Here is a 14990-nt window from a genome sequence, read left to right as displayed (position 1 = left end):
TTAATTGCAATAATAAATACTCGACATTATTTTCTGACTTACAGTTATTGAATGGCTATAATTGGTGCTAATATATTATGGGAAGATGCAATAAGGGTTATTTCAGTAATTTTACAAACCCAAAGGAGTGTGGGGGAAAAGCATGCCTGTACCGAGTTACTAGGTTGAATCAATTATTAAGAAAAAGGGCAAGGCACTGTAATGTCCAAATGGCCCAGAAGAAATAAATTTAAATGTTTTTTTTTGTCATTTTTAGCTGTGTTCAATAGAATATTATGTATACAGTGTAACCTGCCTAAACCAGTTCCTTTTGGACTGAAATGTTTGTTTGGTTTAAGGAGGTAGATTTGGGGTAAGGGACATAATCCTGAAATCAGTGATATATTTGTATATATAATAATATTAAATTTTACCAAAGTATGTCAAGCTTTCATTTGAAACATTGAAATAAATCAAAGTTACTCTGATGCTTTCATGAGATTGATGTAAAATGCTGAATACAAACGTTCCAGTGATTTGTAAGAGTTGTGTCCATTCCCCTGGGTTTACCTCCTTAAACAGGTGTTTGGTTCAAACTGGTTGAAACTTAAATATAGGGACTAAATAAGAAGATGTCTAGTGTAAACAAGTTTCTGTCAAGGAATTTTATAGTAGACTACTTTGAAAATCTTGGATAAGTCAAGGTTTCATTGTACACATTTACCAACTCATTCCATGTTTAAGTGGTAGATAAGTACATTTTGTAATACTTTTTGTAGCAGTTTGGATGCATGCATGTTTTGTACAACAGAACAAATATTTTTATTGGGGCCAATTTTAGTCATAGGAGGCCTTTCCTAAAAATTGATGTAGGTAGTTCCTATTCCGCACAGATGAAGCAAATAGGTCAGATAGTTAACTGGAATAGCCTTAACTTCATTCCTTCAGTGTTTATTTTTTAGCTCACCTTGCCAAAGGCCATGTGAGCTATTGCCATCACTTGACGTCCATTGTCGTCGTTAACAATTATACAAAACTTCTCCTCTGAAATTGATTAGAACCAAACTTAGTATGAATGTTCCTTGGGGTATCCTGCATACAACTGATGTGGGGATTTTTGATTCGTCGAAAAACATGGCCGTCGTTACTAAAAATAGAACATAGGGGTCAGACAGTAATTATTCGCATATATCTCCTAAACCATTAGGTTTAGCTGAACTCTGACTTGGGTAAAAGTGTTCAGCATGATGAGATCTATCTCTGATAAAATTTTGGTTTTAATCCGATAAGCCCTAGTGGAGTTATTGCCCTTTTCAACGGTTTTTGCTATTTTTAATGTTATTTCTTTCAAAAATCTTCTCCTCTGACACTACTTGACCAATTGAAACCAAACTTGGTATGAATGTTTCTTGGGGTATCCTGCATAGAACAGATGTGGGCATTTTCGATTCGTCGAAAAACATGGCCGCCGTTACTAAAAATAGAACATAGGAGTCAGACAGTAGTTATTCGCATATATCTCCAAAACCGTTGGGTTTATCCAAATTCTTTCTATAGCTGATCCATATTATTAGGACTACAAAAGTCTTCAGACTCCTTGTAAGAGTTATTGACCTTGAAAGGGGAAAAATGCCCTTTTTAATAGTTTTCAGTCAATATCTTGAAAACTATGATAGATTAAAAGAAACTTTCAATTGTTGAAAAGATCTTGTGATAAGTCCTACCAAAGACTTCTTGAGTCAAAATTGTTAGACAACTTCTAGTTTAATTTATTGCCTTTGAAATGCAAAATTCAACAAGGTGAGCAATTCAGGCTTCTGGGAACCTCTTGTTTATATTTCTATGCTCTATATTCAATGTCTGTATTATATGTAATTTTATTATGTGTGATTATATTATATTATATAGGGACTCTTCACTCTTCTCTTTACTGACATCTGTCAAAGAGGAACTCTTCAGTCTTCTCTATACTGACCGCTGTCAAAGGGGGACTCTTCAGTCTTCTCTATACTGACATCTGTTAAAGAGGGACTCTTCAGTCTTACCCTTTTTGTGACTCCCGTAGTGATATCAGTTACATATGGATCCTTAACAATTTGAAAGAGCTTCTGGAATCCCCCATGCTAGATAAATGTTACAATATTATAGCATCAGGACTTATGATTTTTCGACTCTTTATAATACCATTCCCCATACTCAGTTGAAATCCCGACTCAAAGGCATTATATATCATTGTTTGTCTAACAAGATGGAACGTCTAGATACAAATACGTATGACTTGGTACTTATTCTCCATACTTCGTAAAAAAGCTTCCAAATTATCTCTGAATATATACCGAAGATGTTATCAAAATGCTTGAATTTTTATCGACATATTTGTCAAGTGGACGTGTTTTTTAATAGACAATCGGAATTCAAATGGGAATAAATTGTGTTCCGCTACTACCTAACATATTCACTCAAATTTAGGCAGAGTTTATAGCTGATTTTATCCAAAAAGAAAATACATCATTTATCCAGACCCTTTGATCTCGGTTTCCGCTATGCTGTCTTTCATAACTACTGGTTTCCGGGCTTTTATACACCGCATCTACCACAAAGAGACACTACAGACACTATAATGTCAGTCTCATATCTTATTCTTAGAGATGAACAGAAAAGAGGAACTCATGACCAAATTATACGGCGAACGCGATGACTTCTCATTTCATAATGTCAACTTTTCTTTCAGAACCTGCGTATAGAGTTTTCATATCACAACTCGTACGTTATGTCATAGCTTGCCGAAACTTGGCAGACCTTTTGTAAAGTGCTAGGCTTCTGGAACAGGGCTATGCAGCTACCATATTGTCATCACTATGCGCCACGAGAACCGATTTGTTCACCATGTCATATTTCTTCTTTTTCTTTCGTCTACCCCTTAGATTACGTTTTACGAGCAACTCGGAGGGTGTTTCTAGAAAATCAGAGGACGCTTACCTTACCGTTGCACTTGGTCCATGCTTCCTGTTTTTAATGGAGTCCGGGTTATTTATTTACTTTTGTTTCTTCGTAGACGTGTTATTTTGGTGGTTTCACGTTCTTTGTTGTGTGTGCCTATTTTCCCGGTCTAGTCGTTAACTTTAGAACATATTCTTTTGATTACCGCTCGAATCTAGGTTCCCTTGGTCACTCTTCATACAATCCAAAATAAAATATGTATACGGTGAAACTTGTCTTAAACCATTTAAAGTCAATCGGGACTTCTCAGACTTTATCGTTACACACATTTATTTTTAGAGTAGCGGAAGTGGCCGAGTAATTCCGATTATTTTAAAATTGGTTCCGTTTCAACAAGTGTTCGGTTAAACAAGGTTCAATTACAGCGAACACCCAGTTTTCAGCAATGCATTCATTTAAGGAATGTTTTTTACTTATTAACAGGTTATGCACGCTAACTTGATTTGGGTTAGTCAACACTTTTTGCGAAAAGCCAGTCTATTTTAAATAACGTGAAAGTTAGAAACATTCCTTATATACAATTCTGCATTCTAATCCAGATATTAATAATTGATTTTGTAATAAAATCAATTATTTCTTTGTGATCGTTTGAATGGTAGAGTGTGAAATATTTATAAAAAAAATCCTTTTTCGTAGAACAATAGCTCTTTTAATATGAACTCCCACAAAAGAAAACTAGGGGTTACATCAAGTGCTCTAGTGTGGTAAACATGTCCTGCTCCGCCAGCAGCTTCCGACCATTCTGTGCGTTCAAGGCCAAAGTTCGGGGATATGAAACATCATCTGTGAGATACACGAGCTTTTTTGGGGAGTTTTCCTGTCAGACTGAAATTAGACTCGATCGGAACTAAATCAGCCCGTGTAACTACACGAAAGAAAAATCTTATTTTTTAGTGTAACGGAAATGACCGAGTAGTTCGATTGTAATCAGGCTCTCGTGCAGTCCTGGTCCATGTTCCTAGTTTTTAGTGGAGTTCGAGTTGCTCATTTACTTTTGTTGCTTTGTATGTATGGTTTTGGTTACTTCATGTCCTTTGTTGTATATGTCTGTTTTCCATGTCTGGTCTTTGTCCCTGGATTACATTCTTTTGATTACCGCTATAACCTTGGTTCCCTTGATTACTATTTCAAGCTATGATTTTATTTCTCATTAAATACCGTTATGAGGACATCGTCCACTATTAAATTTTTTTTTAAAAACATTTTCTCCTTGAAGTGTTCCCCAGAGGTGAAAAGTGCAGAACTATAGGTTTTTCAGAAGCAGCTAGCATTAATGTTGTTATTTGAAAATTTACATTTTTTTTTCAAGGAGGTCCTGTCTTTTCATGGTTGAGTGAATTTTTGTTGTTATGAAATTATTTTTAAAAATCCAAACCCTCTGCTAATAAAATGGTTGGTGTCTCAATCCGTCTATCTAGCTTTAACTACATGTAAATTTAACTATACCCAACAATATTAAATATTACAAAATAGACTGGGCCAGTTTTCATAGAAAAAAAAACCCAAAAAAAACTGTTAAATAACGGACTAATTAGAGATGTGAAGTGCGCTCTAAAAGGGATACAAGGTGTAATTAAACTTGTGTGAATATACGGTCACGGAGACTCATTTTTGTTTGTTTCCTTATATAAATTGTATGACAGCAGCTATAATGACAATGATGGATTCTCTCCGGAATAAATGGCTGGTGGCTATTAGTTTGTTATTTGATTAGTTCCCCTGCTGGGGTATTAGATGTCTCTAGATGTATACCACCCTTGTCGGTAATCCTAGTTAGATGTAAAATAAAAATCAAGGTTCCGGAACAGCTATCCGGCTATAGGCTAAAAACCACTAATTCCACTTTCCATAGGCGTCTATGCTAACTTCACAATATTCAATGGCTTCTCTGGACTTTACCTTAACTTTAACCTGCAGAGGACTATATATCAGCATGACTCTACATATGTCAGCTCACAATCCTTAGAATGGCATGTGGGGTTAGCAGACTTGCAGTGCAGTACTGGTCACCGGAAGTGAAGGGTCTATAAATAGCATGGGAAATCCCAGTGTTTTCACAAGACAGGGGTATATTTAAAAATCATTATGGAGATTAGGCTTCACATCACAAGAAGCAAAATGCACCTATAAAATGTACAGAAATGTTTTTCCTTTCAGAAACTGTTTAAATTTTTTAAATAAGATGAGAACTTTTTTCACAGCACTATGAGGAACAGGGGTGATTTCTGCGTAGGACTATTTTTGCGTACGTTCCAAATGCTCATTGGTTGAATTGGTGGTCTGTAACCTATAGCTAAATCACTGCCTCCGACTCTGTTGATGGATCCAACTATATTTATTCAACTTCCAAGAATTCTTTTTGACCATGTGCTGTGTTAAAATTTAATAAATCACTGTAACTCAATTTTATCATTGTTTTACCACGCACTGGCCATTTATATTGCATTGTTTTACCACGAGCAATAACGGGGGGGTTAAATAACGACATAAATGGCCAGTCCGTGGGTAAAACAATGATAAAATGGAGTTTCCGTAATTTATTTTGATTCTAATATGATTTTTCTTTATATTTTTAAATTGAAAGCGCAGACTATGTATTGCACGAAATATTGATCATGTGTTTATCACTTTTTTTTACCATGGCTATGGTCTAAAGAGCTTTTAAGCACCAATTTTGGTCGGACCACCTCATTTATTTATGAACCTGTCCCTTTTTAAGCTTTCATTATAGCTGTCAACTAGTATAACAAGGAGGTTTTTTATTTTATAACGGGGCTATTACCATCATTCTTAGATATTGTTCCGTCCTTTTCACTTTTTACACTCCAATTTTTGGCTTGTCTTGGTTCCTGTCAATTTCATTTTAAATTTTATCCTATAGTAATGTCGATATGAAAAAAGTTTCTCAAAACGGCCACCGACTTGGTTGCACCCCCTTTTTATTGAACCCCTCTAGATCCGCGTCTGAACTGTGTCTGCTTCTCTCACACAAATAATCTTTTTTTCTCATACCGGATGTTGTTTTTGCATTGTTGCTTTGTTTTTATTTGTCAAGTCTAAGTGCGGATGTTTTCAAAATTATCCAGCTTTTTAGAAACACTTTTTCAACCATATACGTGTTCATATTTTTCACCAATATCAGACACTCACTGTCCCTTATGCACTAACTCGAAATACCTATTTAGATTTTACAACATGCTGTTAGCTATATCTGTTATTTCTGAGAATATTTATCGAATGATTTCTTATTTGAGACGTAACTTGTAGAAATGCGACTTTTTATGGAAAAATTAGAAAATCCAACTTTTAGCTATTTTTGATAAATTCTAAGGAAATCGCCACAAGTTATCGATAAGGCCCTAAAAGTGTCAATTATTGTAACACCACTTAGCAGAAAATTTGGTATAATTTCTTTCCCATTCAAATATAACGAGAATAGCCAAAGAGACAACAACCCTACCGGGATTAAAATATCATCCCCAGGCCACCTATTGGTCTTCACTGAACGACGTGGAAACCCTCATACCACAGGGCAGACTGCAGCTGGCCCAAAAACATAATAAACACAGGTACAGCGAAAGAGTTGTCCCTTATATACTTATATACATAAAAATAAACCAAATGTGAAAACGAAACAAGACACACATGGACCGGAAATTCCTGACTTTGGACAGGCACTAAGAAATGCACCGGAGTTAAAGTACTTTGGCGTGACCACAACCTTCCCCCCTTTAAAATACGCTATTAAACCTAAAAATCATTTCGAAAAGGTCTGAATCCCTTGTTACAACGAAAATCAAAAAAAAACCTCTACAAACTAAGGACTACTAGCAGTTTACTGACATGCCAGCTCCAAACCAGTCTTAAACCTACAAAATGTTATGTCCCCTTCGTATTTAAAATCAATCCCAATTCTTCATTGCACACATATATGGGAGGTATAAAGATACATGAAAATCATATGTGGGGATGCACAGTGAAAAAAACCGAACCCGTGTATTATTACATTAGATTCCTCTTTTATCAAAGACGAAATTAGTATAATATACTATTCAAATCATAGACCACATGGTTTATTTTTTTTTTTTACAAATATTGTTAGTTGGTTCCAATATTAATATGCATGTTTAAACAAAAGAAAGTGGCGGTTTTGGTGGTGGTGGGGGTGGGGGGGGGTGGAGGGTTCAAGGGGTCTAAACCCCCTTTTAGTTGTAAAATTTTATTAATTTCGAGCGGTATTTGGGGAAAAAATGAGCTAATTATAGCCTGGAACTCCATTTTCTGCCCTCCCTTTCATATGTTTTGGGTCCGCCTTGTCCTGTCTGCACACTCTTTAGTTAGTATTACTCCAAGACGTTCAGGGTTGGGCACGCTCCCATGCCCATGTTGGGTCCGGGAGTAGGTCAGAGTGTCAAGGCAATAGCACAGCCACAGCCACAGGACATATTCTGACCAAATTATTTGGTCAGGTAACCCGAAGACTTGTATCCATTACCAACAACCGTTGGTTTTACGAAAGTTAATAACAGAAACCCTATAAGTGGTGGTCCTGCGAGATCCGCAAATATATAGTCAAGACCTGTAAAATCTCCAATCATCATCCTGTCCGCACTATGCTGAATATATATCTAGAACCACATATCTAGACATTGGCTAATTTATTTTAATTTCGTGCTAAAATATGGCAAAAATAAGCAATTTATAGCCTCGATCACCGCTTTCCGTAACCCACTTCTGAAAATCTATAGATCCGCACCTGAAAATGCCAACATTAACGAAAATATTACCTGTAAATGACCCATGAAATCTTTAGGTATTTTTCACTCGACCAGGCCGGATAAAAAAATAACAAAGACGGAATTTTGAAAGGGGGTTTTAAGGCTATTTCTGGTCAATTCTACCTTAAAAATGCACGAAATCACCCAAATTTCCTGTAAAAAGGGAGTTACAACTAACAGTTGGCAGTTTTAAGTCATTACTTAAAATATTCTTTTGCTTAATGCATATATCGTATCACTAATTTAACTAATGAAAATAAATAAACAGATAAATAAATAACTACATTTGTAACTGCTGTCTAATATCAAACGTATCATTCCACCAAAAACACATTTACATAAACAAAATTTGATGGTATACGGCCGGGTGTGCATTTTTTTCAACTTACTGCTATTTGATATTTTCATTTCACGATTTGACCTACCTGGCAATTACCTTTCGGCAAAGGAGATACTACTTTTTCTGTCCAATCATTTGAGAACTCCTCCAAGGCAAAGAAAAAAAGAAACATTGATGTAATTGCGATTTCTATTTATATGATATGCGCGAACTACGGGTCATATTATTTAAGAACTTGTGTTTTAATGTATGGAATCAGTCACATTCACAGAAATAAAGATTTTAAATATGCAATTATCTATACTATTATTTTTTTTTCAGAAATTAACTAATTATTGAAATGTATATAAATAGATTTTATTTCGTGCAGTGGACACATGGAAGGATTCGGCGATATTTTAGAAAGGGGTTCCAGATGGGTTCAGTGGTTTAAGGCGATGCTTTGCTCATTTCATTTTTGTCAAAATTTGTGCAACAAAATTGGTGGGGGGGGGGGGGTCTTCCGACCCCTGGGGTTCGTTTCAGCGAAGATACCTCAAATATAGATGGGTGCCAATTCGAAGCTTGGGATAGGTTAGTAACAACGAGAATCTACAAAAAAATTAAAACAATACAGTAGTCAGATATGAATCATATGATTTAGAATCAAAATAAAGTGGTACACAGGGGCGGGTACAGGCAAGGGCGTAATGGGCGTACGCCCGCCCCCTTTTCAAAGAAAAATCCTGGATCCGCCCCTGGTACAAATACATGTATATTGAAACCAGTCTTAACCAAATCCCGGGGTAAACTGATTAACTTTTACCGGAGACCATCGAATCAGTTCCAATACTTTTGGACCTTCAAAAACCGAAGGCCTGCAGGGGCGGACCCATCGTAAACCCCACGTAAATCGGGTTACATATGCAAACAGTCTGGTTAGGGTGCTGCTAATTCTAATTTCTGTAGACTCCGTATGGAATTCTTATGCCATAGAAAATGGAGTTCTGTATAACATATTAAACCGAAACATGATGTAAAATACATCAATCAATCGGTTTTTTTTGTGCGTTTTTTTTTGTACCTTCGGGTTGTTGCTTTTTTCGTCTAGCTATAACTAGAAACACTAATGTCTGTATTTGATTACCCGATTGGTGGGAAAATCTACACTGTCAGTCCACCTCTGTTACATAAATTACCAAAGATAGTCACAGATTTGACACCAAACCGAGGCTAGGTCCCAAGGAAGTAAGTTTTGTATTGCTTTGTACACTTTTAGCTGTCTCATTCTATTCCAAATTGTAGAGGTCTATTGTTTGTTATAAAAGAAATTGAAGTAAGATTTTAGTTTTTGTTTTTCATATACATTTGGTATTTTTTATCTTCAAATGTTTTCAAGCATTGCTATTTTTTCAAATAATTTAATTTATTTATTCATGTTTTAAATAATATATTTTAGTTTTGCGTATTTGTTTGTTTGTTTGTTTATTTTTTATTATTTTATTTTGTTTGTTTGTTTATTTTTTATTCTTTTATTTTGTTTGTTTGTTTGTTTGTTTTTGAAGTGATGTGTGTTTCCGTTACAAGATAGTAGGCTGAAATTTTCGATATCTAATTTTAAATTAAATCGTGCAAAATGGTCTTAAACAGACATTTAATTAAAAAAAACTTTTTGATTTATTAAATGTTTATCTATAGAAAGCAGTTTTTCAGCTAGAAATTTACTATCAAAGCAACAAAATTAAATGTCCAAGTTCCTAAAAATTAAAACTGATGAAGTCATAAAAATAAAATTTTATGATGATAGGATATAAATCGAGTATTTCCAAATCAAATACGAATTTCGAAATTTTTAATACAAAATGTATTTTTTTTCCCTTTCTTTCAAAAACTGAATGTCTACATACTAAGTTCAATAAAAACCTCAAGATGCGCATCCACTGAATTTAATGATTTCAACTACAACTAAATAATCTAGGTTCAAAATTTTAGTTCTGAAAGCGACTAAATGTAGTTAACTGTATTCGGTTTTGTCACATTTAAATTTTTAAGAGTTTCTGGTAAAAATAAAGAAAAAAATATAGTCCATACCTGACTTTGAGGTAAATCTTGGTTCAGTGGAATAACTCTTCAAGTGGAGAATGGATACCACTTTTGATACAAAACTTAATAGGCTTCAGAGTGATCAAAAAATTTACACTACTTTACAAATACATCTGTACAAATGTCTCCTTTCGTTTACCAAAGAACACCAGAAATCAGTCAGAAGTCTATCTATATTTTATTGAACGAGTAATCAAGGGAACCTAGCGAAAAACAAAAGAATGTAATCCTAAATTTGTACTGAAAGTATCACTAGATATTTAGAAATTCTGCATATTCTTGCTCTCATAGTAAATTTCATGGCAATTTAGGCCAAAGGTTTTTTTTTAGTTCTCAGTTGTATTTACTGAGTTTTTGATTGGACAGCAACCTCAAATCGGAACTACTTGGCAATTTCCTCTTTAGGGACCGGTCAAAATTTATCGCCACATAGGACCAGTGCAAATAGCAGTATGACAGACACTTTTTTGATGTAATGCTCTTGTTGGGACACCACTTTTTTTACTGATAATATCCATAGGTCACGTGTTTTTTTATGAACAAATACTTTGAAGTAATTTTTTATTAACTTAAAAAAAAAACTATTATTAAAAAAATATAGTCTACAACATGTAAATGCAGTAGAAAATACAACTATTTAACATAATTCATTGTAATTGGAATAACTATATCAGTGGCGGATCCAGAGCATTAGGTAAAGGGGGAGGGGAGAGCAAAAAAAATTTTTGACAGGATTACCGGTGAGAATCACGATGTGTTCCGAATTTGGTAGGGGGCTTTGGGGGCATGGCCCCAAGAAAATTTTGAAATATTAAACTTCAAGTCCTGCATTCTGAGGGTATCTTGAACAATTTTTCAACAATTTAAAAAAAAATGCAATTTTCCAAGGGGGGGGGGGGGGGCGGGTCGTCCGCCCCCCTTGGACCCGCCACTGTATATGTATTAAAACAGAAATAGCTTTATATAAATACCTCATTTGTAAGATCTTTAACACACTGTATGTTTTAATATAATATTTTCAAGTAAAAACTTTATTAGAAATCCATGATAGGACACCAACTTTTTTCTTACAAAGTTGACATAGGACATCAGTTTTTTTTTTTTCAAGTCAGATAGCCATAGGGTTGCAACTTTTATTTAGGCTCTCATTTTTTTGCACCGGTCCTATGTGGCGATAATTCTTGACCGGTCCCTTATTTAACTGCAACGGATTTTTGATTCACCTTCCCTGAAAACGTTTTGTTTTCTTGATGAGATTATGTAAAACGTTTATAAATTTGCTGAATAAAAATATATACTAAGTATAAATGAAACCATATTGGGATCCACAAAATACACATGGATGATTTAGGGTTCTTTTATTGGTAAGGCAGATTGGAATCTGTTACAAATAAAGTAATTGACCCTGTAATACAATAAAATACTTTAAGTACAGAGAAAAGAAAGATAACTCTATTTTTTTAAATAAAGAACATATTCAGTCAACCTGTACAATATTGTTAGAATAAAATATAGATTATGTTTTCATGTATTTGTCTCTAAGACTCAATATATCTTGCGTCTACATGTATGAATTATAATTATTCATGATTGACATAAATCTCATACCAATATAATTTTGTAACTTCTGACATAATAGTATTCTGTACAGATCTCTTATACTCTATTAATTGTATGCAACATGTAAGATTTAAAATAACAGCAAAACATAAGTTTGCCAAACATTACCACAAACGGTATGTTAACACAAAAAAAAATTATAATAAAAACACAACTTACTGCTTACCTCTCAAATAGATGAAAAGGTCAGATTAACTGTCTGGTATAATACAGTATGACACATCATACAAAACCTGAAGCAAATATATGTTCATGGAACAATAATAACATTCATTACAAACACCAAACACTTTGAGTACATCATTAAATAAAAATATTATTTAACGTATTAAAATTTAACCATTTAATCAATTATTTATATCCTATTTATTTATAAGAAATCACATTCATTCAAGATTTGTCTCTTTTGAAACTTTTTGGTTTAATAGCTCAATTATTAACTATTTTAAATATTTATAATCCTTTATATCATTTAGTCTCTTTAAATGGTTTAAATAGATTTTACTCATTCACTCAGTTTATTTTCATACTGCAAATTCATTCTCAAATTCAAACTAAACATTCAACCTCATACTAGCTGCTCAGTTAAGACAAAGTTATTTTAGTGGGATAAAGTGCTAGAAATATAGAAGCAAACCTCAAATACAAGTTCCAGAAACTCAGCAATACAACTATACTTCCAAAGTAGATTTATGTTGAAATACTAGTCAGAAATTATAGACTAAGTTATAAAAATTTCAAGGAAATCAATATGTCTGCCATCCAGCTCAGCAAACTCAAAGAGAATAATACTCACATTCCAAAGGAAACCCCAAAGAGAATTTTAAAGTACATGTGACCTGAATTGACCAATAAATAAAAGAGAAATAAAGAGTTCTATAAATAGCTCATCAGCTGATAGGTAAATCCATTAGTCAAAGTAAATGATTATCAATTACACTGATACAAGTAACAATATGTATACATTTTAATATAAATGTGAGTAAGTTTTAATAAACATATAAACCATTCGTTTATTAATCTCAAATCATATATCATATAATAAATAAAATACAATACATAAATATATAGAAAGAGTAACATTAAATGAATATTATATCCACAGTCAATTCCTGGTTAAATTCCACTCTGCCACATAAACAGCAACCGAACAAGTTTTTTTTTTACCTATAATCGAAATGATTTTGAAGAAATAGAATAAGACGACAACACAATCAGTCGGGGACTTTATATTTTGAGTAATGTCCGTTCTTTAAAGTGTAAAACATAACTCGGTAATCTTGTAAGGTTAGTGAAAGAAAAGTCTAAGCCATTCTATGACTTGTAATCGTAATACAGATACGAGGAAACTACCACGATAAGCACCGCCAGTAAAATCCGGATCCGGTCCGGCAGGGGAAGCTCACTAGTTACGGTGTACAACCAAATAAAAACGGACCTAGCACCATGGGGCCTGTGAACAAAACGAATGGTCCAATCGATATATAAATGAATCATTGGGTCCATTAGACACGTGCCAATGATTTTATAAAGGTCCAGAGCCCAGCGGACAATGTTAGTCTACGGTCTAAGTACAAAGTCGTGTATTCCACGTACCAAAACCGACTAAGCACCACGGGACATGTGAACAAAAGGAATAGTCCAACCGATATAAAAATGGGCCAGTGTGTCCATTAAACATGTGCCATTTTATGAGGGCCTTGAACCCAACGGACCATGGAAATACATATTCGTGTATTTCACGCGTATGAAACGCCAAAAACGGATTTAGCACCATGGGGCCTGTGAACGAAATGAATAGTTCAATCGATATATAAATGGACCAGTGGGTTCCATAAACATGTGCCAAGGATTATATAAGGGTCCAGAGCCCACCAGACCATGTAAATCTATGGTTCTAGGTACATATTCGTGTATTCCATGTATATGAACCGCCAAAAAAAACGGACTTAGCACCACGGGGCCTGTAAACAAAGCGAATGGTCCAGTCGATACATAAATGGACCAGTGTATTAATTAAACATATGCCAATGATTATATAAGGGTCCAGAGCCCAGCGGAGCATGTAAATCTATGGTATCAAGGTACGAAGTCGTGTATTTCACGTATATGAATCACCAAAAAAGGACTAAGCACCACCGGGCATGCGAACAAAACAAATAGTCCAATCGATATATAAATGGACCAGTACATCCATTAAACATGTGCCAGGGATTTTATGAGGGTCTTGAGCCCAGCAGACCCTTTAAATACATATTTGAGTATTTCACGCATATGAATTGCCAAAAACGGATTTATCACCATGAGGCCTGTAAACAAAACGAATGGTCCAATCGACATATACATGAATCAGTGGGTCCATTGGACATGTGCCAATGATTTTATAAGGACCTAGAGCCTAGCGGACAATGTTAGTCTACGGTCTAAGTACAAAGTCGTGTCTTTCACGTATATGAACCACAAAAAACCGACTAAGCACCACCGGGCATGTGAACAAAACGAATAGGCCAACCGTTATAAAAATGGGCCAGTGTGTCCAATAAACATGTGCCAGGGATTTTATGAGGGTCTTCAGCCCAGCGGACCATGTAAATACATATTCGTGTATTTCACGCGTATGAAACGCCAAAAACGGATTTAGCACCATGGGGCCTGTGAACGAAGCGAATAGTCCAATCAATATATAAATGGACCAGTGGGTTCATTAGACATGTGCCAATGATTCTATAAGGGTTCAGAGCCCAGCGAACCATGCACATCTATGGTACCAGGTACATATTCGTATATTTCACGCATATACACTACCCAAAACGAACTTAGCACCACTGGGCGCGTGAACAAAACGAATAGCCCAATTGATGTATAAGGTCCATTAAACATGTGTCGAGGTTTCCATAAGAGTCTGAAGTAAATCATACTTCCTAATGAAGAGGTTGAGTTACGTGTTTGAGTGAAATAAATTGATTATTTGGTGTTATTTAAATCCAGGTGCACCATGCCAAACGGTTAGTTCACTCGATCATAGTTTGCCTTTTTTCTTTCGTCTACCCAGGACGTAAAATTTTATGAGCAACTCGGCTAGTATTTCTGGAAACGCATACAACGCTTACCCTATCGGAGCACCTGGCCCATACTTCAGTTTTTTTAGTATATATAACCCGGGTTGCTGTTTCACTTCTGTTAATTTGTAA

Source organism: Perna viridis, chromosome 12 (genome assembly GCF_037379345.1).
Source record: "Perna viridis isolate PV_CMFRI_1.1 ecotype Kerala chromosome 12, ASM3737934v1, whole genome shotgun sequence".
NCBI lineage: Eukaryota > Metazoa > Mollusca > Bivalvia > Mytilida > Mytilidae > Perna > Perna viridis.
The sequence above is the reverse complement of the archived record's forward strand: the minus strand, read 5'-3'. Positions refer to the sequence as shown.